At 39.9% G+C, this 12,829-nt stretch overlaps 1 protein-coding gene and 1 long non-coding RNA gene across 3 annotated transcripts in view; both read right to left on the bottom strand.

Annotated features, from left to right (window-relative positions):
- The window catches only part of PIP4K2A (phosphatidylinositol-5-phosphate 4-kinase type 2 alpha), a 108,552-nt gene that overhangs the window by 81,149 nt on the left and 14,574 nt on the right, over positions 1–12,829 (bottom strand). The window lies entirely within an intron of this gene.
- On the bottom strand, positions 1,136–3,125 carry LOC311431925. Its single transcript, XR_014689707.1, has 3 exons — positions 2,848–3,125; positions 2,112–2,206; positions 1,136–1,513 (listed from the first exon to the last, which is right to left on the bottom strand). It is a non-coding gene; the product is annotated as an uncharacterized lncRNA (long non-coding RNA).

The raw sequence follows: 12,829 nt of genomic DNA, 5'->3' as shown, positions 1-12,829 counted from the left end.
AGAAAAGTCAAAAACATCTAGCCCACACATCTGCAGACAGAAATCCAAGCATATAATCCATAGAGGCCTGAAGCTAACAAAAATAATCTGTGAATGAGGTTTTAATTTTTTCCCCATGTCTTATTTTCAAGTGTCTGGGAACATGCACGTTGCTCGCACTGATGTTTAGTTTTCAGATTTTTCAGACTGACCCAGGTAGTCGAGGTTGCTCTGTAGGTAGTAAGAACCTGAAGCCAATAGGATGATGATTTTCTCCCATGTTTTTAAGTAGCACTTGCTTAAAATGGCCCGTTTAACTTTTCAGACAGCCCCTTTTATCTTTGCAACCTAGTATTTTGCAGTGATCTAAGCTTCAGGCCACATTTGCCTTGTGCATTCAGTAATTTTCTGGATACAACAGGATTAAGTTTGATCCTTAAAACAACACAAGTAGGTATGAATAGGTTTACCACTTTCTATTTTCAGGGATGTCTGCAAGAGAAACCTCCAGCCCTATGCAGCTTCATGAGAAATCACTCAGGTTTCTTCAAATCCTTCAAATTACCCCTCAGAAATACACGGGGCAGGGGGATGGGGTTGTGTTTGTTTGTTTGTTTAAGGACAGTAGGGAGGAGGAAGTAAAGGGCAGGAGGAGAAAGGAAGGCAGCTGGCTTGCTGCTGGCTGGTTTTTACATCAGCCAACACTTCTGCTGGGCAACTCCTAGCGTGGCTACCAGCAGCATGTGGCAGATGAGACCTTTGAATGTTGTTTCCTCATTCCATATACTTAAAACCTCTGTGCTATGAACAGTGTGACTACATAAATGTTTCCTAAACGCATTGCATATGACCTCCAAAAATTGAAATGAGCTATCTGAATGCCCAGTCCATCCAGAAAATGGAACGGGCACGTTCTGGTCAGGTTGGAGGTGTGGAACCCAGAACCTGCTCTTTGAGAGCTTGCGAGGCTGGCCTTTAAACGAGCTCCTCGGGGATCACTGAGGAACGTGTACCAGCAGACACCTGCTTCTTGCAGCAGCCTCTCAGATGCAGAAGTAGCATCAGACAACTTCACATAGCAGAAATGAAAAAAAAAACAACTCACAAGACAGACAGCAAACTACAAAAAACAGCAAAAAGGGCAGAGGAAGCTGAACCAGAGCTTTATTGTGATTAAATCCCTATATACAATCTAAATTGCTTGATTTAATCCAGTTATTCACTAGAGCCAATCAAATACAATTGATGAGCATTTTGTTTCTTTTCAATATAAAAATGGCATCCGTATCCAACATCCAAGTGATGGGGACAGTAAGAGGTTAATGTTAGTAACCAAGAGTAAATTTATTTATTTATACAATTTCTCTTCAACTCTTTCTACCGGCAGTACAATTTTTCATTAAAAATGGGCTAAGCAATCTGGCTCACACAGGTAGGCACTACATTGTCCTTACTGGAACACACCACTGGAAAGCACTGTTTTTTTAAGTGCTGTTATTTTCTTCACACTTCAGTTTGCTTGCTGCATTAGAATCTGTAAAATACAAATATTCCAATAAAAAAAAAAAAAAATATTTTAGTGGCATATTTAGTAATTACTTTTTATTATAGGTATTTCAGTGAAAAGCTAAAGAGAACAAAATGGCAAAGAACTGCAGTGCCAAAGGTTTGTCTGCCCTGGACAGGGGAGCTGATGTACCTTGAAACCATGCTGCTCCCAGTTCCAACAGAAGGGGATAAGGCAGCCATCCCCTTCCTGCTCCCCAAAACACCCCGCTTGCATTACTTTACAGGGCTGTGCTGGAACAAAACAGCACATACCATTTATTAGGATGAGAGCACAGTGCCTTCACAACTTTGTGGTAGCTTGCATTCAAGCATATACATGGGCTGCGGAAGGACCCATCGTTTCACCACTTCACCACTCAACTCAAAATACTACTGAAAAAACTCTACTGATACTGTTTTGACACTTAAACTCCCATTAGCAGCAATTTCCCATCTCTACCACAAGAGTTGGATTTCTAGGAGGCTGAAGGCAAAAGTGAGTTTTAGAGAGAAAATTTATCTAACATTATAAGTTAATAGAAATGTTAAGAATTAAAAGTTCCCAGGCATTACCAAGCTCTTACATTTTTATTTTTGTAGATTTTGTTCTTCTGTCTCAGCAAAGCATAAGTGTTTTTCTTTCTGGGGGTCACTTACAGTGATTACTGCTGTGTTTAGGCTGCAAAACATGCAGGGAAACGTTCCTATCTTTACTTTAAAGACGGGTGTCTGTTTCTGAAATTTAGCAACAGTTTAAGTTCAGACTTCAGAAGGTGCTAAATTCCTTAAAATCCACGTGGATTTGAAGAGCATGGCTCATTGCATTTTATGGAGCCTATATAACAGCTCAAAGAGTGCCCAAAGGGGACAATCTTGCTCCCTCCCACACAAGCCTGCTCCCTGCAACTTGCGAAGGGGGAGGAGGAACAGGACAGTTTTCTGCTATCATAAGGAGTTAAAGCAACTTCTGGGATCCCTTTTAAGTACAATCCAGCCTGAAATCACTTGTGTGCTCCCATGCAGTGGATGTTGCAGTACGGAGGTATTCTGCCTATCAGTTTGCAGATTACTTCCATGACACAAACATCAACTTTGAAGTCTAAATATACTTCTGTGTGCGGAAAGTCCTAACACATTCCTCTTAGCCTTAAGAGAAGCTTAAGAACAACATTAAGACATTTTATTAAAATACCGCTGTCTGATGACTTTTAAAACTTAAGAAACAATCAGAGGTTAATAAAGAAAAGGGTAAGAGGTATTCCATATTAGAGCAAAAGAGAAATACGGGGTAGGAGGGTAGGTTGGGGTATCAGTGCTTACTGGTTTCAGCCTGCTCTCCCACACCTACTGGCACCCAAGGGTGAAGACAGCCTGGCTTCCCTTCCAGTGTTACTGCACAGCCAACTCCTGCCACCACTGTTTTCACCGTGCATCCTCAAAAGCGACTCAGAAGATGAGAGTTAACTGCCCCATCTCCCAAGAAAGGTTTTCCTCCATCAGATTCAGTGATACACAGGTCTCTCAGTTTTTGAGACTGACCATTACAGTCTTAATTCAAGAATAATTGAGTTAAGCCATGCAACAAATGCTATCTTCTTTTTAAAAGTGTTACAGATGCTTAACAACCCCAAGGTCAAATATTCATTGCCCTAAGAAACACAAAGAGAGAAGTTAGCACACACAGGAAAACAAAGTATATTTCCATCCTCTCCCAAGCACAGCAACTAGATTTACATGGAAGCATGGAAGGTTATTTATTACTGGTACCACATACGGAAACAGTAGGGAGGTTAAAGAGCTTTTATATTGGAAAGTACATCTTTAATGTTTTTCAAGTCATCTTTTCCCATCAGCTCAATTCACCTGAGCAACTTTAAGGACGAAGTCTCACGGAGCACGTAAGATGTACTTTACGGCACAGAGGGCAACAAAATCTGGTCACAATCTATCTGGATGCCTCAAGTCCACCAGAAAACATTATGCTGAATATAAACCATGTAACCTTTATGCTGTCATAAGAAATTCTACTTTAATTATTAAAATACTTTATAATAAAAACTTTCCTATAAATAATACGAGCACGCTAACCAGGAAGCCTTTAACTGCACATATTACACATTACTCAGAAGTAATCGTTATTTTCGTTTAATGCTTTGATGTTTATGTCACAAAAATCAGATTAGTAACTCTGCCCAGATCCTGTTAAAGCCCAAGCAAAGCATCAAAGCAGTTTTATTGTTTTTGTTAGATACTGTAAAGAGATTACACAGTGTCCGTCTCTGACCATTCGCTGTAATTCCTTTATTTCCCTTCAGCCTTACATTTTTTCCATTAAGTCTCAAATGGAACAAGCGGCAGCTTTGGACTTTGATAAAAGGTCACGTCTCATAACTTTGTACTTTATTCATCTCCTCATCTAAAAGTTTTAGGAAAAAAAAAAATAAAATAGCAGCTCGTTCTCAGCCATCTCCTAACACAAAGCCAATGATGGTGGTATTACTCCATGCAAGACTAGATTTTAGTCACCATTTCAGAAAAGAAGTGAGAGGGAACTAACACAGCACCAGAAATACACAGACACTGATGGAGGCCAGTGGTCCATAAAAACAAGCACTCAGTCACTGCTGGATGATGCAGCACTTGAGGTAAAGGCTTGAAATTTGACCGTAAAATTCCTGTGTTTGAAAAAAGCTATTAACCTAGCTGCTGCTGCTATTACTTGAATCAAGGAAGCAATCTTTAATTTTAGCTGAGGTGGTGCATTGTGGACAAGGGTAAGATTTACTTCTTACAATAAACTGCTCAGCAGAGCTTTCCCTCTACCCATTCTTTTACAAGGGAAAGTAAGGTTCAGCATTTCGATTATCTAGGTGGGCAACTGAAAGCATGAAGATTAGATGGTAAAGCGAGAACTGAGCACGGGTCGTGATTATCAGTTGCCTCCCTTACCCACCCTTATGAACCTTTTGTACAGTATCTAACATAAAATTGATTGAAGTCTCCCAGGTTAAACCAATGAAGGGAATGTTAAGTTATATCAGAGCAGCACCCTCTGCGTGAGCTCATACGAGTAACTACACATTGCAACATCTGATCAGAAACATTTTTATTTAAACTATTTTAGTAACAAATATGAAACACATAACCAAACTTCAGAGAATTTGCCAGCAAGCCTTCAGAGCAAGAAAAACAAAACCAAAAACACCCCACACAATACTAGTATTTTAAGTTTCAAATTCACTACAGCAAGATTATAAGAATTCAATTAAATTTCTACTGTGCTGAAAAAAGTTTAAGAAATAATACAGAAAATATACATAAATTATGAACTGGAGTAGCAATAACTTGCCACTGACAAAGCAGATGTCCATCACCTTGACAGTTTAAAATTCAGTGCTCTTCTTGCAACGTAGACAGCAATGAAGCCTATAGTACATCACAGTGATTTGTGATCAAAGATTAAAGATAGCTTATATTATCTAAAACCTCAAATTTGCAACTCTTCATAGGAATAGCATCATATTTAACAGATAAATTTTAGACAAACTTGAGATATGTAATGTAAGGGTAGAAAATTCCATAATTTTTTTTTCTGTGAGCACCTTTTAATGTGAAGCAAACCTATCAAAATAACAACCTTAAACTGCTGGACTTTCAAAGACATGACCCCCAGGTGTCCCCAGCAGCCCTGTCTGAGATATAGCACAAGGTCACAGTGCAACAACAGCACAACATGAGCAGATGCTTAAAACTGAAAGCCCACCCAGCCCAGCCTTCTGTGTGACAGCACCTATAAATAAATACCTCGGAGAACAGTGTAAGAAGTGAACACACATGCAATTTTCCCTGGCTTCCACATAGCACAGAATGTAGTTTCTATTTAGCAAGACTCAATGGGTTAGTTTTATAAAAATTCATCCACTATAACCCATGTAAAGTTTTAGCATCCACAATACCCTTTAGCAACGAGTTTGACACCTTGCTGCAAGAACCACAACTTGCTTGCAATTTGAACCTGGCTCCCATATCTTGCATGGCAAAAGCCAGAAGTTGCTTCTTACCCAATCCTCAGCTTAACTCTTGATTTTTAAGACTTATTACATATTCATCAGTCATCTTTTTCCACACAAGAGTCTTGACTTATTAAAGAGTTTTTTTTTCTTCAGAGCTGTTCCAAGTTTTTGACCATTGCTGTTGCCATCATCTGAGCTTTCAGCTCTACTATATTTCTTGGCACGAGGAGAGGATCGTAGCATTCAGGATGTCACTGCAAGCTGGATTTACACAGTGCCATGGCAACCTTGTCTGGTTTACTCTTTGTTCCTCTTCTAGTAATTCACAACAATTGCTTGTTGGATTCCCATCACATGGTGGCATAACACCAAGATCTCACTTCTGAATGGTTATGGTCAGCTTTGATAAAATCTTCATGTCCTGTATCTGTCTCCTTGTCGCACTGAGAGATCTAGGTCTTATGAGCTGTCTAGTTATTTTCTTCATAAAGTGGTTTGCGTTTTTTCACCTCCATTTTTTAATAGCATCTTTTTGAATGAGATAGACTTTGGGATTGTATTTGATATTTTATTTGATTGTACACATTAGAAATGCTTAAATCTTCCTATAAAAAAAAATAAATCAAAGTAGTCTACTCTCACCTACCATTTATTTGAGCCTTTCTACATGATGACAAGTTTAGAGTAAGCACAACTAGTCCACAATACTGCTGTAACACAAGCAGACACTTCCACTGATCCTTAAATTATACACTTCAGCCCCTTTAAAAAAGAAAGGGGTTAAAATATCCAGAGACAGAAGCATGGGCTTGATAAAGTTAGATTTACATCTGTTTCTCTCAAAAAAAATAATATCTGGCAGCGATTTAAGTGGTAGCTGAACTTTATTTGTTAGCCAGCTCCTCCTCTCACTGCAATAAACCCAGTTTCCACATAAGTAGTTTATATTTTAATTAAAAAAAATAATCACACACAGCCCCAAGCTTCATCATCTAGCCAGTGCAGCAGTTCACTGGAAGTCAATCCATTCAGAGATTGATGTCCTTTTGTAGACATAGTCCATGCAGATTTTTTGACAAACTGCACAAACTCATTCACAAACAAGCTCACCGTATTTTGTTTATAAAACCCAGACTACTACCACAAAACAACTGCACAGCAGCAGCTTGCTACTTGTGAACTACTCTCAGCAGAGTGCCTTTACACCAGCCACACACAGCGCACCAGTAACTCCGGGTACAGAAGGCTTCAGAAGGGTTTATACAGAAACGACATTAAGCTGGGAAACACGTTTTCAAATGAGATGACATGTAAAAACAGTACATTTATGCTCACAGACGTGATTAGTTGCAATCATTAGCATTACCCACGTATCTCACTGCTATCTCACGTTTATGTTGCTTACAGATGGGCTAACTACATGTCTTATCACATACTGGTACGTTACACTTGTGGGATAAGCCATAGCAGCACCACCATCTGTTTTCATTTCATGCCTTGGGTCTATAGCAGTGCAGGAGTTTAGGGACAAGGGGAGATGGAGTGAATCCCTTTGCAGGAAAGTGAAGGGATTCACCTGGAAGAGCATGCAGGTAGGTTAGCAGTTCAGAAGCACAGGGTGCTGGGCTCCAATGCAACAAAGAGGAACAGATCAGGTTCTATGTTAATCCCATAGGTTGCTCCCTAGGCAAGCAATCAAGCCACCCATTTTCATTAAAGATGCCACTTGCCAATGCCTGGCTCCCCAGCAGAAGCAGAGCCTGGACAGGAACAAAGTCATTGAGGATCTGTCCTCTGGTACAGAGTTTAACAGATAGAAAGTATGTGGCTTGGGGGTGGGGAGGCTGCAGTCAAGCTCTTGCTTGTTTTCTGCCTTCTGGAAGAGTTCCTGCGTAGCCAGAAGAGCTTTAAAGGACAATTAAAGATTTCTGAGAAATGCAGTGAAGAAGCAGGTGAACAGAGCCGTTCTCTCCCACCTTCTGAAACGGAGACATGAAAAATACCTCCATCACCCTTTCTGAGAACTGCTGCGTCTGAACACTAGTTAGAAACACAAAAAACAACACATACACAATACCACAGGAAACAAAAAAAGCCCCGCAGGCTGCAACACAGCATGCAGACATCTGAGCTCATGCTAAACCCACAGCTTGAACTAGAAGCTGTCAGTGCACAGCAACTCAAGCTTAGGTGAGCTGCTTACATTAACCACCGTGCCCAGCACACTGCAGTTCCCAGGACCCAGATCAGCTCTCTACCACTATGAGAATCTCATTTTCCTTCTAAGATTAGTCTGGCTCTTAATGTCATTCCTACCATTGATCAGTGCCACACATCCCAAAAGGGCAGCACTGTTCTTTATTTTGCAGCCATGCATTCATTAGCCAAGCCTCAAACAGAGAAGACTCAGCATTGTAAAACAGCAGGTAATTGGTCTTATTAAAAAAAAAAAAAAAAAGTCAATTCAGTCAGGATCCCGGCTTAAACATCTGAGAAGTCTGAGGGGAGCAGACTAAGATCATTTCCAACAGACATTTGCTGTATTTAACTCTGAAGATCAGATTTATACAGATTTTGAACTGAAGTATTTCCTACAGGAATTAGTAACTGCTCATCTTTAACCTGATCCTTTAATATGGAGTGCTCCCTATACACAATTTCGCAGTTGAGGCCCTCATGCACCTCAGGAACTTTTGCTAAGAACACTAAAAATAGATTACTTGATAAGATTGAAAGAGTTACATAAATCAGTAATTTAAAACAGCCTCATCTTGTTTACTTACAACTTAAGCTGAGGATATGCAAGTTACCTAACTTTTTTCGTTTGGTCAGATACTTGCACTGAATGACTGGATGTGCACAACAGGAACTGAATGTAGTGGATAAAGGTGGTGCACTTAATCAAAACAAAAACTTTATCAAAAATAAAACATGTATTTTAACTCCTGAGAAACATTAGTTTTAAGGAGATGGGTCCTGTGCTGACACATAGGAGAAATTCCCCTCTAAAAATTACACAGCAGCTATGTACAGGAACAACTAGTCTTCCCACCCTGTATCAGGTATTTCTTCATGTATTTCATGCAACCACCTTGAAGCAACAAGTTACTGTCACTTTTTGTATAGAGGCCTCTACAGCATGAAGAAAAACTATGAAGTTACATTCAAACCAAAAAACGTGCACTGAATAATAGTTAAAGAGCGTGCATCAGTTCTTAAACAAAACAGGTATGAATATGTAATGCCACGGAGAAAGTTCTATACTTGCAATAGCGATAGAATTAATTTTCTTATCAGTTTCTAGAATACTTATATATGGATAGCACATTTCAGTTTCTTAGATATTCAGAGTTTAAAGGCAGGGCACTGCTTTACCCACAGCACACAAAAGATTTGCAAATACTCAAAGCAAACATGATTTTTCAGTTTTCCCTCAAAAAAAAAAAAAAAAAGTGTTAAAATAAGATTTTTAATATTTGGCACATTTAACATACAAACAAAATGCATGCTTGGCATCCAAGTACTCAATATTTCTTTAGTTTTTAAAACATACTGAAATGAACATATATATCATGCCCAGCACATCAGGGTAATGTAGTCACTTAGCAGTATGTTTTTCAGTGATGGATAGAATGAAGCTCCCTCGTTTTACTTCCCTTAGCTTTAGCCTCCAGATAAGTTTTCTAACCCCTCTGCACAATATACATTCCCATTTCTTTAACAGCCAGGATGCTGTTTTGCACACAATAGCCTCCCGTCATTATACAGCCTTGATTCATCACTTCAACATCAAAAATGCTGAGCAAAGACATAGGAGTCTTGTTTAAAGATGTGCTAAATATTGCTGCGGTCTTATCAGATACACGGTGAAGCTTAGCATGAGCTGAGAAGCCTGGCTACACAAACACCTGCCTATTCAACTACAACATTATTTGCAAGCTAACTAGAAAATTAATTTTACTAACCAGCGCAAGGATCAAAAGAAAAATGCAATAATGAATCAGGCCTTTTTAATGAATAAAAGAAACCATGATTTAAAGATCAGACCTCTACAATAAGATATCGTAGCATATCTAATGGTGCTCTGAGACACTGCAAATTTTATTGCAGAATTTAAGACTGATGGAATGACAAGGGCAGTTCAATGATGTTAGAAACATCTCTAGACAATACAGTGACATAACTGCAGTGACAATGCAATTATATTCAAGTAACTGGGAACAAAAAACAACCAAACGAGGATTAAGAACCTAAATGACTTCTCAACTCATTCAGTTAGGCAGCCTTTATTTCTTTTGAAGACACTTTATCTGAAGGCTCCTTAAATACTTGTCTTTACGAGAAGTTTACTGATGCACACCCATTCACTTGGTAAACATTTACGCAGTTACAGTTTGCATCAGTTGTCCAAAATATTTTCCAGGGAAAGCGTTATTTCACTTTTCTTGCTCCTGAATTCAGTCAGACTGACTTATTGACCTGACAATCCCTTAATGCAAGCACCTCCTAATACACTTCTACACAGAAGAGCTGAACTAATCCCACATCCAGTCACCTGCTCTCATGATCACACCAGCACTCCTGCAAATATTACAGTAACCTACTTCCCCCCTTCTCCCAAGCTAGGTACAGCATCAAAGATAGATACATTTGTGAGTATTTTAACAGGAATGCACTTGTACAGCTACCTTCATCTTTGACAGCAGCCTACCAAATCTTACATACTTATTCTTCAGGGTCTGAAATGTGAGAAATTTTCAAATTTTTCTAAATTAAATGAAAAGAACCACCTCATTCTGCCACTTCACTTTAATGTTTTCTTCTCTACACTGACACATCTGGAAGCATGAAGGCTTGCCCTGTCATTCCATTGCTTTGGACCAGGGAGGTGATCGTCCCTCTGTACTCAGCTCTGGTGGGGCCACACCTTGAGAACTGTGTTCAGCTTTGGGCCCCTCACTATAAGAAGGACATCGAGGTCCTGGAGCGTGTCCAGAGAAGGGCTACGAAGCTGGTGAGGGGCCTGGAACACAAGTCCTGTGAGGAGTGGCTGAGGGAACTGGGGGGTGTTTAGTCTGGAAAAGAGGAGGCTCAGGGGAGACCTCCTTGTACGTAAAGGAGGTTGCAGCAGGTCTCTTCTCCCAAGCAAGAATAGATACAGGAAGAAATGGCCTCAATGAGAGGTTCAGTTTGGATATTAGGAAAGATTTCTTCACTGAAGGGGTTGTGCAGCATTGGAGCACGCTGTACAGTGGTTGAGTCACCATCCCTGGAGGTACACAGATGTGTAATGTGGTGCTTGGGGACACGGCTTTGTGGTAGACCTGGCAGTGCTAGGTTAATGGTTGGACTTGATGATCTTGGAGGTCTTTTCCAACCTAAATGATTCTGTGATTTGCAACCTTTTCACCAACAGAAAAATGGACAGGCAGATAACTGATCCAGCAGGCCTGGGGCCAACCTACAAGCCTGAAGCCTTGTCAAAGGCCCCATCCACCACACCACAATTCTGCTACGGTGGATTTTTTTGTTTAATAGCTCATTACACCAGCAATAAAACAGACTTCAGAACAAATGCAGCAATGTTTCTTGGGAGGATCTGAGGCTGCTGACAAATATTGTAAAGCTTTTGAAATGCCTAGTTTTTTTTTGTGTGTGTGTGTATATGGAACCCTAGGAAATGTAACACAGTGGACTACATACTCACGTAACACTGATGTTTCAGCCCTTATTGTGCTTGACATAGGGAAGAACTATGTCATGAGGATACCGGATACCTGATCTTTTGAGTATTAAAACAGATTTTTAAATGAAATACTAATATTTAGAACATTCATTTTAACACATACCGAAATATGAAGACCCAGACTCAATGTCCATAGTTAAATTTAATCAAAATACACTATTAGCACCTGGAAGTCTTCCAGGAGCCTTCTGTGTCCTTGGCCATCTGCCAAGACAGCTGATTACATTTTAAGTCTGCTGAAATTACAAGGTTGTATTTGAATACACCATTCTCCACTTTTGGTAGGGTATTTACAGTTTTTTTGTCACACATATAAAAAGTAGCTACCTCACTACCAATGTTACATTTGCACATTACCAACACAACCAGACATACTTGGTGTCACCTAGATTTCAGATATGTTTGGTTCATTTCGCAAAGCAGTTACTAACCATTACACTTCCAAGTTTCTTCAGCCATAGGAAAGCAAGGAACTAGTGACAGCTTACATGAACAAACCATAGCTAGCACCAAGATTTGAATCCATGTATGAAACATGATCTACAGAGACAAAACTAAAGTTCAAGTATTGGCCAGTGCTTTCTATAAGTATGCTGGAGCCAAGCATCAAAATTCGTGGTTCAAAAACCTCACTCAGGTTCACCGCTAAGCACAGTCAGGGTGTGCAGCAGCAGGTAGCTCTTAAAATAGCATTGTGTGGAAAATGCTGAAAGGGGTAGGAAGCATGGAAAGCAATCAGAATGATAAAGTCTTTACAATACGTCATCAAAATGAGCTGAGGTAGCTTGTCCATGTCCCAAGAATACTGGGGAGTATTACACCTCCTAAGAATATCTGCATATGCATGCAGTCACAATTCTTTCTGGATACCTTCAGACAACAGTATTATTCCTTTAAGAATGTATTCAGTATTATTCATATCAGAGAATATCCAGGATACAAAATATTATAAAGGTACACAGTCATGACTCATATAGCTCTTATAAGAACAGTAGAAAAGTTAGCAGAAACAAACAAACAAACCAAATCAACAACAACAAAAAACAGCACCCTGGTCCTGAATAGTTTAGAAGTATTCAATGCACATGACTTATTCAGAGTTACTTCAGCTCCGAAGATTCCTCAGGCCCAAAGTAGGGCTTGCTGTCACTAAAAAAGGAAGAGCTAGAACACTTGCACAAAGCAGATGCATCATAACTCATGCACAGCCTGAAATCTGGTGTTGAAAGCACACTAGCACCTTAAGTATTGCCAAGTATCAGATCTGACGTATGGAAGCCTAAGAGAGTAAGAAATTGAAAATGCTCATCGTCAGACCAATTCATCATCATCAGAACGACAAACTCAGAAGACTTTACCATACAGCACAGTGCTACAGAGTTCATTTTGTTCATCCACTGCTCTGGCTGCAGCTCCACAGCCGTCTAAGCCAGCGTGAGCGCTGGATCCAGCACTCCTACCCCCTGGCATTTGACATGCCTTTTGTTGAGCTCGGTTAGCGGAGACTGACCTGAGCAGCAGCCAGCAGTTAGATCAGCTTAGG

This window comes from Aythya ferina, assembly GCF_964211825.1.
Source record: "Aythya ferina genome assembly, chromosome: 2".
Taxonomy (NCBI): Eukaryota; Metazoa; Chordata; class Aves; order Anseriformes; family Anatidae; genus Aythya; species Aythya ferina.
Note: the sequence above shows the minus strand (reverse complement) of the source record. Positions and strands in the feature narration are given on the sequence as shown.